We start from the raw sequence: 12,587 nt of genomic DNA, 5'->3' as shown, positions 1-12,587 counted from the left end.
AGCCAAGTAGAATGACTTCTGACGCACACTAAATTAGCAGGGTCGGTGTTCAGGAACGTGGGCGTAGCCAGAGACAAAAGCCACACAGAGCCACGGGTCCATCCCATGCCAAGTGAACCTTGTTCGGGACTCTGGGTTCCCTTGTTGCGAATGTGGAGGGGTTGAAGACTTTAAAAAGGACAAAAAGGCTAGAGGGTCAGCAAGTTCTTGCCTTGAGCTTACTCCCGTGCGTTCTATCCCAAGGGAGGAGAAGCGCCATTTAACTGAAGGCTGGAGACAAAGGGCATTTAAGCTATGAATTCCTTGGCTAAATATACTAGGGATTTGAGACTTAAAACACCTTGGTGAGGCAATAACAGTAAAACTGTTGAATTTCAACAACTATTATAAATACCAAAAGCAGTGTGAGGCAAGGTCAGGAAAGAAAAAAATAGTGACAACACCAGAGGGTTAAAATAGGGAATAGTTCTGTTGGTCACAAACCCTAAAGGAAAAAGAAAAGGACAACGTCACACAAAACTTATACGATTTCTGTTCAGGAGGCACAAGCCTATCTGCTCATAATATAATGACTGTTACTTAAAATTAAATAGGCCAGACAAAAGCCTGACTTTATTAGATTCAAAAGGCTATTACAGACAGCGCTTGGCTGTCACAGCACAGCCCAGCATCCCCGTCTAACCACAGCTGAGCATTAATAAGGGGTTAGCTCTCCGGAGATACCTCCGAGAGAACATCGTCGGATGGACTGAACCCATACAGTGCCTGAAAAGTTGCTTAGTAAATAATATAGCTAAATCACATTTAGTGTTCTCCCTAGCCACCTGACAGATTAAGCATTTAAGTGCATACAGGCAAGATTCTAAGAGTTCGACTAATGTAGTTAATGACTCCCCCTACAAAGAGCTTTAAGAGAGATCTTAAAATTCCCAGAGCTCAAGGAATGTCTTCAAGTTTGCCTGTCTAAAGGAAACTTTTTTTTCCTCCTACAAGAAAGTAGAGACTGTACGCTCAAATAAGGCTTAAAAACAAAGCAAAAACTAATAACGGTTCCATAGAATAAATATAAAATGTTAGATAAAATGAGGCCCTATCAGAATACCAACTCTGAGTGGGCACGAATCCTTCTGTTTGGACCTCTAAGTCCAGCACACGAAGTAGAGTTAAGCAGAGATCACTTCTCCTAAAGACATTTCATGTGTCTTAAATGTTCCCAAATGGGTTAAATTCGCTACATTTTTATCCTTAATCGTTGCAAATGGTGTTCATACTATATTGGGCCAATTCTGTATAATGCTCTATTACATTTACTAGAGCCTTTAGAATAGTAAGACAAAGGAGTAATCACCTGAGTACACACAGTTATGGGCCTTCAAAAAGTGCATGATGCACCCACGGCAGGTTTTTCACCTGTCCCCTCATTCACGATACTTTGCTACTTTGCAGTAAACAAGAAAAGTACCCCAGGAAAATGAGTATTACAAAATATTATTACTTTGAACCTATATTAAAGTACTACTTTATGCACAAAGAGAAAAAACTCGCTTAAATGCTTATATTAAACTGCCCCAGAATATGTTAAAGCTTTCCTGCTGACAAGCTAACCATATGTAGCCAGTATAAAGTAATTAATTTTCCTAGAAAAATATAACCTAGATTTCTGTGAGTAATGAGTCTACCTGGCACTGGGGACAGGTACCTTGAAAAGACAGAGTAAGTGTATGATGTAATGCAGAACAAAATCCTATGAGTTCATGAGAAAGCCTGACAAAGCAAAGTCAGGCAAGGAACCCTAAAAAACACATCTTGGAGCAACATCTTTTAAAATTAGACGTCCTCTGTATATTGTTTTTCCTTCCAAATTTCAAAAAAATATTTTGACAAATATGAAATTTATTTTAGAGAACAAAACCACTGAGCTGGAAAAGAACCCAAGAGATACCTGGAGCTCATTAAGGTCTTGAGGCCACGATCGAATAGCCTACTCTGATTCTCCAGGACACATGGCTGGCCCTGTGATCAAAAAACAAAACAAAACAAAACAAAAAAACAAAAAACCCAAACCCGTAAAGAATGATAACATTCTAAGATCCAGATCTTAGGATCTATGATAATCACAGGGTTCTTTTTGTCATTAGTCAAATCAAAGTCTTTCATCACATAGGATCAAAGAAAAAAAGTGTTAAAAATTAGAAGAGAGGGGCGCCTGGGTAGTACAGTCGTTAAGCGTCTGCCTTCGGCTCAGGGCGTGATTTGGCGTTCTGGGATCGAGTCCCACATTGGGCTTCTCCGCTGGGAGCCTGCTTCTTCCTCTCCCTCTCCCCTGCTGTGTTCCCTCTCTCGCTGTCACATAAAAAAACATCTTTAAAAAAAAAAATTAGAAGAGAATTCTTTGTTTAAATTCCTGAAGCATGTTTGTCACGTCACATGACCAGTCAACACAGGATTTGCATTCTGCTTGCTTGCTAAGGAGCCTCTCATTTGTCTGCCACAGGCGAGGCTGGATGCAGAAATGGAGCACTACAGTGCTCAGATAATCCTCAGTGGTAACAGAAAGTCACTACAGGAGGAGGAGGAGGAGAAGAAAGAGGTATAAAAGTTTAACTATAAGATAGCTAATAATGAGAATGCTAGAAGAAATCAGAATTCCACTTTCACAGAGGTATCCTTTCAATTTATTGTTACGGAATCTTAGCAATATAAACTCGCATCACCAAACTCTGACAATAATGAATTGTAATCTGAAGATCAACGTAAAGGCATAGAAAAGAACGTGAAAATGCTTTGATTTCCCTGTTGTTTGAAAGCAGGAGGCAGGGTTCCTGTAATCTCCCCGCCCCATGAGCATAGATGGTCCATGCCGCAATGAGAATACCTTTAAAACAGTGACTGGTGAAAATCCAACCACAAGCAATACCCAGAATGCCAAGGGTAATCTTTAGTCACACTTGCGTTTGTTGGCAGCATGAGTGTTGTTGAAGAGACGAAATGAAAGGCCTTTAGAGAATAATGAACCAACAGGTACCCGCTCAGCGCTGTGTGAGTCACCTAAGTCATGACTGCCCCCCTTGGATCACTCGAGTCCTTCCATCTGTCTTAAAGGCTAAAAAGTAGAAGTAGTCCCCAGGAAGATGGCACCTTCCATCATCTCATTATGTTTTTCACATGTAATTGTAATGCTATCCATTCTTTTATTAGGAAAAAAATAGACATTTTTACACCAACTACGTCTAATACCATATCTGGTTTTTATAGATAAGAGATATTCAGAAACCGGCTTATTCAAAACTTGCTGGGGCGCCTGGGTGGCTCAGTCGGTTAAGCGTCTGCTTTCGGCTCAGGTCAGGATCCCAGGGTCCTGAGATGGGGCCCAGCATCGGGCTCCCTGCTCAGTGGGGAGCCTGATTCTCCCTCTCCCTCTGCCTGCCGCTCTGTCTACTTGTGCTGTCAAATAAATAAAATCTTAAAAAACAAAACAAAACTTGTTGGGTTCCCCCCACCTTCTTGCCTGCAGACTTGTGTAGGGTCCCCTCAAAAGAAATTTCAGGACATGCTCCGTATCTTTGTTATTCTTCCCTGAGGTTGTTTTTAAAACTATTTTAACCATTCATTTGGCTAACACTACAAGTAACCGACTGATTGAAAGGCCACTCATTTCAGTCTTAAAGGACCGGCCACTCTAAACCTTTACTTCATATACTTTGTACATGTATCAGGAATAACAGAATAGGATTTCACAAAGGTTCAAGGACTCCTTCAAGGTCACATGCCAGCAGGACAAGGCCCTCAAGCTAACTTGCTGCCAATCACGTGTTCGTGCCACTCAGAGCATCACAGTGTGGAAATTAATAATGACAACTTAAAAACCATCTGATACTCAAACTACTCCTACGCTTTTCCAGGAGTACGAATGGACTTTAATTGCGCCACAGTAGTTCTTAGACAAAACACTACGGAGATGACCCTGCTGTGAGCACTGCCTGCTACTACTTCAGACTCCTCTCCTTTCCCAACCACCTCCTGTTGTGCTGAACTTTTAGTACTTTCCAGATTCGTGTTTGTTGTCCCCTCACACTGCACTTTCTGCTCATACTTCCTCATTAGCTAATTCTTCCGTTCTCTGTGGGAGAGGCGCAATAAGCAAGGAGAACGGGAAAAAACAAATGCTTCGTTGTCCAAGACAAGACTAGAGAAAATGACGAAGGGTTGAGGGAGGAAAGCGACATCTAAGAAAGCAATGTGAATCTAATAACGGAATTAAGACACTCAGAAAAAAAGTTTTTAACTTGATTTCTTAAGCTAAACTACATTTAAAAAATCTGCTTTTTACTATTAGTTGGCCACTATTTTCAAGACTTCCAGAATATGCAGGAAAAAAGAAAAGTTCATTTCATGTCAAGAAACACATAGAAAGGGGCGAGCGGGTGGCTCAGTTGGTTGAGCATCCCTCTTGATTACGGCTTAGGCTGCGATCTGAGGGTCTTGAGATAGAGCCCCATGTCGGGCTCCACATTCAGCAGGGAGTCTGGTTGAGATTCTCTCCCTCTGTGCCTTGCCCTGCTCACTCGCGCTCTCAAATAAAATCTTCAGGAAAAAAAAAAAAAAAAGAAGAAGAAGAAAGAAATGCATAAAAACATAGCTATTTAAGCACCTTATGCCTGGGTAGTGCTCAGAATACAAAAAAAAAAATTTTTTTTAATAAATGTGCCCTTAAGATATTAAAGCTCTGAAGCTAAAATTATTTTTTAAAAACTACACAACAGCAATGTACATATGGTATGTTTTTTTAATATTTTTTCATAGGAGCAAAGCCAAGAATTATACAAAAATTATTAAAAGGATAAAATGTATATTCCTTAAGCTAGTCAAGAAATAGAAAATTGGTTATAGCCATCAGATATTGCTTTATCTTTGCTTACAAGTACTTATCAATTCTGGACCACTAAGGATTTCACAGGAGGTCCAAATGAGTTCTGTCGATGCTCAGGATCTGTAAGTGGGAAAGCTAGAGAGCGAGAGACTTCTTATTTAATTTGGCAGTCTTAGCAAATACTCTTAACACAGAAGCTTCATATCTGCTGAATTAAAAAGCTGGCATAAAACCCAGAACCATTCTGGTGTCTTAAATTCACTCATGTGTGCTTCCAGACAACCCCCACCCTACCACAGGAAACCAATGTTTTGATTTCTACAATAACTTCGTTTTGCCTGTTCTTGAAACTTATATTAATAAAACTTTCAGTAAACACTTTTCACATCTGGCTTCTCTCACCGAACAAAATGACTTTGAGATTCATATACATATAGCGTGATTCAGTACTTTATTTTTATTAGCGAGCAAGATTTCATTGTAAATATATGCCAAAAATATACCATGTTGAGGGACTCCTGTTTTCTAGTCTGGGGCGACATAGGGGTTAGGTTAAACAGGGAACTGGAAAAATGGTAGGTCAAGTTCTAACCCAAGGTACCTGTGAATGTGACTTTATTTGGAAAGAAGATCTTTGCTGATGTAATTAAGCATCTCCACATGAGATCATGCTGATTTAGGGTGAGCTCTAAATTAAGTGACTTATGTCATTTTAATTTTTTAAAAAAAAGGGGGGGGAGAAACAGAGGAGGCAGCAATGCAAGGGAGGAGGCAGGCTTTGGAGTCATCCTACGAGCGAGGAAACACAGAGTCGTGACTGAGAGCAGCTACCACAAGTGAGAAGACAGGCAGGGGACAGATTCTTCCTCATGCCTCCAGAAGGAACCAACCTGCCAACACCTCGATTTAGGATTTCTGGTCTCCAGAAATGTGAGAGAATAAATTTGTTGCTTTCAGCCACCACAGTTGTGGGCATTTGTTATGGAGGCCCATGGAAACGGATACAGGACATTACGAATATTCTTGTATGAATTTTGTCATTTCTATTAAGTAACTAAAAAAGAGAGTATAAATGTATGCTTTATAAGAAATTGTTAAATTGTCTCGCTAAGTGGTTTCTACCACTTGAAACCTGTTTTATATTTGATCTTTGCATGTTAGGTCTGTATTCCATTCCTCATTAGTTATTCTGTGTAGTATGGTGCAAGACTTAGGATTCATTTCAGTTCATAAGATATCCAGCATCGCAGCACAGTTAGATACAAAGAAGTTCCTTTCCCCACTCACTAGACTTGAAGTCTCTGCTGAAAATCAGTTGATGATATCTTCGTGGGTTTATTTCTAAACTTTCTAGAAAAAGTTTGTGTATTTTTAAGCCAAAATGTTACTGCCTTGGTATCATATCAGTAGTCTACGTCTTCCAAGTGTGTTCTTTTTTCAAAACAGATTTTTAACTCTTCTAGGTCCTTTGAATGCCATATGAATTTTTTGTAGCTTGTCAATTACCATAATAAAACCTGCCGGGATTTTGATTGGGAATGTGTATCATATATTAGAAATCTAAGATCATTTGGGGGAAAAATGAAATCTTAATACTAAGCCTTCCATTCTATGAGCCTGGTAAATATCTCATTTATAATTTCTTTAATTTCTCTCAGCAATATCTTCTGGCTTTCGGTGTAGAAAATTAGCAGGTTTTAGTGAATTTTTCATAAGTATTTTAAGTTTTTGGAGCTGAAGTAAACAGTACTATTTTTATTTTGCTTTCTAGTATATCATGGCGTACAGAGAAAAATACAACTTATTCAGGAATCTGACTATTCTGTTATTTTATTAAATGCACTGGTTACTTCAACCAAGTTTGCTTATGCAAATTCATAAGGGATTTACAATAATCAGATCACTTAAAATAAAGATGGTTTACTTCCTCATTTCTAATGCACAGGCCCTTAATTTCTTTTCTTTTTCTTATTATACAGGTTAAAACATGCATTATAATGCTGAATAGAAGTGTAAGAATAGATAGCCTAGCCTGGATTCCAATCATAAATGACAAAGCATTTAATCTTTCACCATCAGTTATGAGGAGAGTTACAGCTTTTCTGTGGATGTCTTTTATCAGGTTGAAGAAGTTCCTCCTATTTCTAGTTGCTAAGAATTTTTATTTATCATAAATTCAAATTCTGAATACTTCTCATTTTGTATCTACTTAGATAATGTGATTTTTCTCCCCTTTTTTCTGGTAATATGGTTAAATACATTAATTTTTAAATGTTAAGCCAACCTGTACCACTTGGTCATGACATACTCTTCATGCACTGAAATATTTGATATAAAACTATTTTGTTAATTTTTGTATATATGTTCAAGTCTAATTCTCTGTACTGAAATTCTTTTGACTCCTGATATCAGTAATTTAAGAATCTGGTTTTATTTTTCAGTGTTTGCATTCAGTTCAAAATAGCTTTTACTTTGACCCACAAGTAATTAAAAACAATTTGTGCAATTTTCGAACAGAGAGATGTTCCATTATTATGGTCCGGTTTAGTTTTAACAGAAAACCTACTCAGCAAGATTTCAATCTTCCAAAAATTAACAAGACAGAACTGTCTTGATTTTCTATTTGTTTACTTTGGAGGGGGGGGGGTCTATATTTTTTCTAGAATTTGATGAAAAAGGGACAATAAAGGCTAAGATTAGGGAGTTATCTATTACTCCATTTAACTCAGCCAGTTCGTGCTTGATGAATTTGATGCTGTTACTAGGAGCTTATATATTTAAGGTGATTATTCCTAGTAAATTACTCCTTCTATCATTGTATAATATCACTATTTCTTATAATATGCTTTCCCTTGAAGTATACATTCTCTGAAATATACATAGCTAGGTGACTTTTCTTATTGTTGCCGTTTTCCATTTGTCCCCTCTGCTTCTCAACTACAAAAGCGGGGGAAAAGATGACAGATGTAATCAAGCAGTTTTTAGTATTCCATTTTATTTTTTCTACTGGCTTCTGAGTTCTATCTCTTCATTATATTTTTTCTGGTTGCTCTAGGACTAGCAAAATGCATCCTACATTAACGCTACATCCTTATGTATCGGTCTACTTAGTGTTACTACCAAGTCAGTATTGCACCCGTACACGTTTTCCTTCTCCTGCTTCAGCCTTCTTCCATGTCATACCACCTGATTCAGGTCGGCTCTGTAATGTTTTCACAGCACAATTCCCTTTGCTGTGCTCCCATCACTTGTGCAATTACCATCATATCTTTTACTCCTATGGACATTATAAGCCCCATCCTGCAGTGTTTTGTTTTGTTTTGTTTTTAATGATCAGTTTTCTTTTAAGTAATTTATGAGACGGGAAAACAGTTTATTTACTATTTCGGGTGCTCTTCATTCCTTTTTGTGGATCTGAGTTTCCATCTGGGATCATTTCCCTTTGACTTGAAGGACAACATTTAGCATTTCTTGTAGGACAGGTCTGATAGCCACAAACTCTCTCGGTTCACTAAAAAGGTCTTTATTTTACCTTATTTAGGGAAGGGTATCTACTAAAGAGAAAATTTTGAGTGTACAGGGTTTTTATTATTATTTCAACACTTTACATCCTTTGTTGACTTCCACTTTCTATTATTTCTGCAAAGTCCGCAAAATCTCCCGTTTACCCATAAGCAATGTGCCTCCCCCCAACCCCTGCATCATGTTACTTTCATGATTTTTTTCTTTATCTGGCTTTCAGCAGTTCGACTGAGATGGGCCACAGTGTCTTTTTCTTTACATTATCCTGGTTGGAACATGCCTAACTTCTTTAACCTGAAATTTCTGCTTCTCACTCAATTTGGAATTTCTTGCCATTATTTCTTCAAATAATTTGGCAGCCACAATCTCACTCTCTTCTCCTTTGGGGACTCCAGTTATAGGTGTTTTGGAATGACTGGTATTTACTCAATAATACCTAAGGTTCTGTTCATTTTTTACACAATTTATTTTTGTCTACACACTTAAGATAAAATAACCTCTATAGAGCTGTCTTCAAATTCACTGACTCTTCTGCTCTCTCCAATATGCCATTAAACCTACACACTAAATATTTCAATTCAGTTATTAAACTTTTCCGTTTGAGAATTTCCATATGGTAAATTTTTATAGTTTTCATTTCCCTGCAGAGATTTCTCAATTAAGACCATGTTGTTGTTGTTGTTGTTTAATTCCTTGAACATAATTTCCTTTAGTTCTTTGAACATATTCATAATATCCACAGTAAAGTCTTTGCATGTGAAATTCCAAATCTGGGCCATCGTAGGTCTAGTTTGATTTTTTTCTTTGTTGATAGATCCCATTTTATTTTTCTTTACTATTTAATATTATAATATTGCAACAACTGTCGAGTTATAATACTGCTTTGAAGAATGTTCACTTTTTAAAAAATTTTTTTATTCAAATTCAGTTTAACATACAATGTATTATTAGTTTCAGAGGTAGAATTTAGTGATTCATCAGTTGCACATAATACCCAGCGCTCATTACATCAAGCATCTTCCTTAATGCCCATCACCCAGGTACCCCATCCCCCCACCCACCTCCCCTCCAGCAACACTCGGTTTCCTATAGTTAAGAGTCTCTTATGGTTTGTCTCCTCTGTTTTCATCTTTTTCCTTCCCTTCCCCTATGTTCATCTGTTCAGTTCATATGATATTTCTCTTTCTCTGACTTATATTATGCTAAGCAAAATAAGTCAAAGAATGTTCATTCTTGTTTTAGCAGGCAAATCACTGGGTGATCACCTTACGTTGAACAGGCCTGAGTTACACACTACTAGCATCACTGATAGAAGTAAAAGGAGTTGCCTAGCCCCGCTAACTTGGTAGGATTATCTCCCAACTTTCTTCCCAGAGGAGTCAGCAAGACTTGATTATAGGTTTCCTTAAGGTGGGTCTAGAGTAAATACTTCTTTAGGGTGTGGTCCTCATTCCTAAAGTACAACCTTTCCAGTTGTTTAAAGGCCAGTTAGTAAATGAGGTGCTAAGACGACCTCTCTATTTTGGCAGAGCCAGAAATCCAATGCCTCCCAGCAATGCTGGACCTCTAGGATCTCTGCTCCATTCACAACCTGTAGCAGGTGCAGTATGACACATCCTGTTCAGAATAGGAACAGGCCAGCCTCCAGGCGCAGACTCCGTGGAGATCTGCACAAGGACGACCGGAGTCCCCTTCTGCACAGTCCCTCTCCTTTCGATGCCCAGCAGATTTCAGCTGTTTCTACTGCTAGATATTCTGATCTCTGCCTCTTTTGCTTAGAGAAAAACACAGCTTCTGTTTAAACTCCAGCTCTCTGTGCTGTTAACTGTAAAACTTCCACTAGGCCAAAAGCTGGGCAATCATGAAGTTAGGATTTGTTTGCTTTCTCAGGGTTTGCAATTTTTCCTCCACTGGTTATCCACTGCCTTACAATAGACGACTTGCATATTTTGCCTAATTTTATCTTTGTTAGTGGTTTACACAGCTTTTGTTAATGTATTCCTAAGTATTTTATGTTTTTATGTTACTGTAAATGGAATTTTAAAAACTTATAAATTCAGTTTTAAGAATACCAAAAAAGAGACTTTATCCAGATTAACCAGCTAGTTCAGCTAGTTCTATTTTGCCCTATTTGCTTTATCACACTCTCTCCCTCCATCTTACACACACACACACACACACACACACACACACACACACACTTGGTTAAAGTGATGCTCACCAGTTCTTCCTATGTCAAGTTACTATACTTTTCCTTTGTAACTAAATAAACAATTTATAGGGAGATACTTTAAGTCTATGTGACTAGTACATATACATTTTCATCAAATTTTCACCTTCATGTTAGTGGGGACAGCCCATTGAGTAGAATATTATAGTATATACATAATTTTAATAAAAATGCACTCTAAGACCCTTTCAGAAGGCCTCACAAATGAGACATGAAGCAGTTTACACAAGGTGTAAACCTTAAGCCGTACGTGTGATGCAACTGCCTGGCTCTACAGTAACTTAGTTCCATGAGTCCAGCTTCCCCCTTTCCATTATGTTTCCAAAACGGTCTCGGAAGAGAATATGGAAACCTATATAATGAGATTTGCAGAATACAGAAAATGCTTCCCAGGCACTAGATGATACTTGGATCTAAAAAAAACAACCTTAAAACAATGTTGTTTGCAAAGTGATGAATCATAAGAGACCTTTTTGCTTATAACTACAAAATGCTTTAGGCTTTATTTCAAATGAATGATGTATGGCTAGTAATTAGTATGTGACTGTAATGATGCTTTGTTTTGTTTTTGCAAATGAAACAAATTAAGCAGATTGTGCCATAAAATTTCAATACTACATAGAGGGTCTAACTAGAAAGCATCATGTTTCCATACCAAAAACAACAAAGAAACCACATTTCCTATTATGGGCTTAAATGCCCCACTTTTCAGTTGTGTATTTAGAAGATTTAAAATCCCAAAGAAAAGAAAATCCCAAATTTCTAAAAACTTAATTTCAAGTTCAACGATTTCAAGCTCCCACTTGAACATTCTAAGTAATTTGTATCTATTATTAACTCAACGTTAATCTTTAAGTACTAAAAATAAATTGCTCCAGTAATGAAGCATACAGAAACCACCACTAAAAACAACTTCAGGTACAGTGGGCACCTACAGCAAACAAACACTAGAGCAGTGGCCACCCCAAGAGATAGGAGGATTACCCTTTTAGTGGCATGAAAGTGTGAGTTCATAGCAAAGCAGTAATAGTTAGTGGTTGAGTGAACAAGTTGTCTCATCTATGAAATGGTAATGCCTACTTTTGGAGTCATAGGAGAGTCATAAAATTACTTGTTTATATATCAAATATTTTTTGAACATTTACTATGTTCATTGTTTTTGGCCTTGGAGATTCAAATTAAAAATAAGATGATAAGGACCTCATCCAAATGGAGTGTGCTATAAGTAAGCAAGCAGAGAAAGGAAGAGAAAGAGAAAAACAAATAGGCAAGATCCTTTTAGATAAGGACAAGTGCTATGACTGAGTAGGGTATAGGAGATAGAGAATGATGGGGGAGATCATGTGATGTGTGCTTCCATGACGAAGTGGTGTTTGGGCTGAAGCAGAGGGAGTTGCAAGAGTAAAGGCAAATCTGAGGTGGGGACAGCAAATGAATAGGACTGCAACACAGTAAATAAGGAAGGGAGCAGCAAACTATGAGTTTCAAGAAATAGATACTCCATCATCTTACAAACTATAATAAAATTAGAAACCATTTGAAATTGCAAAGGGAAATTCCTCTTCTGGCCAAAGATGGAAAAACAGGGACAGACTTAGGCCTCGAACAATAGATTTCAGACAGTGGACACCAGGCAGTGTGGGACAGTGGCACCTGAGAAAGGGGAAACAAGGTGAGTGCTATGACTGTGCCAATTCACTTTTTGGAAAGTGTTTCCAAGGAGCAGCACGAGGAGAAGGAAGCAAGGTGGAGTCAGCTGTTCTCCATAAATTGAGGAGAGACAGGTAGGAGTCAGATAATGCTAAGGCAGCTGGAGTTCTTGGGATCGAGTACCAGAAAGGAAAGATAGCAGAGAGTGAAAGCTCTGGACATCTCAAGAGGTTCCCCGTGTGTTTTTAGCTCTGGTACTGATCAGCACAGGCATGTGAGTCAACTGCTGGAGGCTGGGGAAAGTATCAGCTAAAA

The 12,587-nt window shown here is 38.1% G+C and overlaps 1 protein-coding gene across 3 annotated transcripts in view; it reads right to left on the bottom strand.

Annotated features, from left to right (window-relative positions):
- Positions 1-12,587, bottom strand: part of DIAPH3 (diaphanous related formin 3) — a 474,831-nt gene that overhangs the window by 216,078 nt on the left and 246,166 nt on the right. The gene's annotated exons all lie outside the window — the stretch shown is intronic.

This window comes from Ursus arctos, unplaced genomic scaffold (assembly GCF_023065955.2).
Source record: "Ursus arctos isolate Adak ecotype North America unplaced genomic scaffold, UrsArc2.0 scaffold_10, whole genome shotgun sequence".
NCBI lineage: Eukaryota > Metazoa > Chordata > Mammalia > Carnivora > Ursidae > Ursus > Ursus arctos.
Note: the sequence above shows the minus strand (reverse complement) of the source record. Positions and strands in the feature narration are given on the sequence as shown.